General features: G+C 34.2%; 1 pseudogene; it reads left to right on the forward strand.

Moving 5' to 3' along the window:
- The first annotated feature begins 924 nt into the window (after positions 1-924).
- LOC117119295 overlaps positions 925-2851 on the forward strand; it is a 25164-nt pseudogene continuing 23237 nt past the window's right edge.

Raw genomic sequence — 2851 nt, forward strand, 5'->3', positions numbered from 1 at the left:
TATTAGTTTATATTTCATTTATTATAATAAATATATTATATATAATATTATTATAAGTTAGGCATATATACATTAGGTCTGTTTCAAGAGCATTATTGTCACGGTATAACTTCGAGACTTTCTTTAACATACCACTCCATGTTTGTGAATATGTATTTCCAGATGCCGCTTCATTTGACTGTACATGACCTTTTGTGACCTATAGATGCCTCTGTATTTTAATACTGTATGTTTGTGTTATTGTTGACGTCAAGGGCTCAATGACCTATTGACACCCCCTAAGAAAAATAATGCATTCTAGTCATCTTTATGGCAATGTCCATGTCATGAGCTTTAATTTGGCATGACATTTGACATTTTAATATGATTTGTATTAAAATTTCACATACAAGTTGGCCTAGGCCTAGAAAGAGGAGCGGCCAATGACATAATGGGCCTATAGACACCTCACATATATTTTTAGCGTATTTGGGTCAATGTCCATTGTATGAGCTTTAATTTGATAAATTTGATACTATAAACTTAATATGTTTATATCAACCCCTTATTTTACCGATTTATAGGCCTATTATCAAAGTGGGCGTGGCTTAAATGACGTCATTAAGTTGTTCGGATTTTTGGGCACCACTTCTAGGTGCTAGATCTAGGACTGTTAGTTGGGTCCAAAAGAAGGTTTCTGCCAAAGTTTGGTCATTTTGTGACAAAGTGCAATAACAAAAAAGTGCTTATCTACCCCACTATTATGTAGCTTGCTAGCCTAGCCTAAAAAGACCACTGACGTTACTAACCAAGCCAGTCCGTTTCTTTCTCTATGGTCCAATGATAGCATTAGCACTTCTGTCTCACTCTCTCGACGCAAATTTGAATGATTTGACGCAAAATGACGCGACGCTACCTTCCGACCTACCGTTTTGCAAAGCGTGGCTGCTTGGCAAAGCGTGGCTGAGTTAGTCTCGCTGCCGGTGTCTGCAGCAGGATCAGACCGCTTAAACCATAGAGAAAATAGAATAGACGCTGTCTGACTGTTTAATTAATTGGATTAAAGATAAGCGATAAAGTCGATGTTTACTCCTTCTGTTCTATTCTCTATGCTTAAACCAGCCAGCTTCCTATCCTGGTAACAGTTATATAAGTCTGTAGATGTGTATTACCAGGGAGTTTAACTGTCTGTTAGATGCGTAAAGATGGATGGAGACAAAACAATAATATGTTTCGACGAAGTAGCACACTTCGTAAAGGCAAATTACGTTCCCATTGCATCAGTAGCTGCAGCAGGTAGGTCATGTAGAAAAGAAGTACTGTAATTCTTTTGGACTAGGCCTACCATGCAAGGCTACACTGGTGTAGCTCTAACCAGACGTCATTGCGTTAGAGATACTCAAGGTCAACGCATTACCCTCTGAAGCACGGTGGCAAAACCCTTAAAAAAAACTAGTCAATTTTTACCATAATTCGGACCACTATCACTTTAAAGTTGTTTTTTTATTGATTTTTCGGAATTTTTCTACTCTCGTTTGGTAATATTTTAATTATTTTTTCATCCGTGTGGTGTTGTGTGTGTCGTGCAGTGTTTAGTATAGAACCTCAAGGCGGGTCCTACTAAACACCACATGGACCACACGGATGCAAAAATTAAAAAATAACATTTAAAGTGATAGTTGTCCGAAATGGTAAAAATTGACTATATTTTACAGGTTTTGCCGCCGTGCTTCAGAAGGTAATTCGTTGACCTTTAGTATCTCTAACGCAATGACGTCTGCAGAAACGCGTTCAACCCGGACCGTGACCCTCATAATAGACCTACAAGAAAGATAATAAATAGCAGACGATAGAGCAGCTTCCCAAAATAGTGGAACATCCATTCGAAAGGCATGTGGGTACACGAAGAGCAATTTTACCCCGTCCGCGCGGTAGCGCTATATAGTAATAATAAAAGTGCCGCTCTGGTTCGTTTGTTTCCTGTAGTTTCTCCACTTAGTAAAATATTCAAATTTTACCCCATTTGCGGGAGGGCGGATGTTCCATAAATTTTAATGCAAATACACGAAACGTGCTCATTCTTCTTGCCTACACACACTACGTACGTTACATTTCATCGAGAGAAAAATATGCAAGGCACAACACATGAAGGTTAATGAACTTAAAAATTGTAAATAATAAAAAAGAAAAATAGTATTTATTGTTAATAATATTATTAATTTATTTATATTATGTTATAGTTTAGTAATATAAAAAATTGTACTGTTTATTATTCTAATCATTATCACATAATTATTGTTAATATTGTTATAGTATTGTAATGTAATACTAATAGGCCTTAATTTAAATTATGTGTATTCTAAAATTGAAAATTTTAAATAATTGAAATAAAGGTGGGTGTAATTTAAATGGAAGAGCTAGAGAAATTGTTTGTTCAGAATTCATTCCGTTATAGTGTTAGGGTTTCTTTTTTTTTTTTTTTTTTTTTTTTGTAATAGATTCAGTGTTGTCAACAATTGAGTAAAGGAGATTGCATTAATATAAAATATAAAATACTGTATATTATAAATGAATAGATTCAGGAAGACCAATTTATCCAAAGTCAACAATTAGGATTCCATTGGGTTACGAGTAGAATAAAAACAAATAGATTAAAGATTAAAAAATATATTTATTTCTATAACACTTTTATTTATAACACATTTTCTCAAATATCTACTCACTTTGGGATCACTCACTTTATTATCAATAGTAATCATTAATATTAACAGCAAATTAAACATTTTTTTAAAAATATTTACAATTTTTAAATTCAGTTAGCCTTCATAGAATGTCTCGAGATGAAATGAAACGTACGTAGTGTGTGTAGGCC

The sequence above is a fragment of the Anneissia japonica genome, unplaced genomic scaffold, assembly GCF_011630105.1.
Source record: "Anneissia japonica isolate Jap-2015-1 unplaced genomic scaffold, ASM1163010v1 scaffold8272_len249160_cov157, whole genome shotgun sequence".
Lineage (NCBI taxonomy): Eukaryota > Metazoa > Echinodermata > Crinoidea > Comatulida > Comatulidae > Anneissia > Anneissia japonica.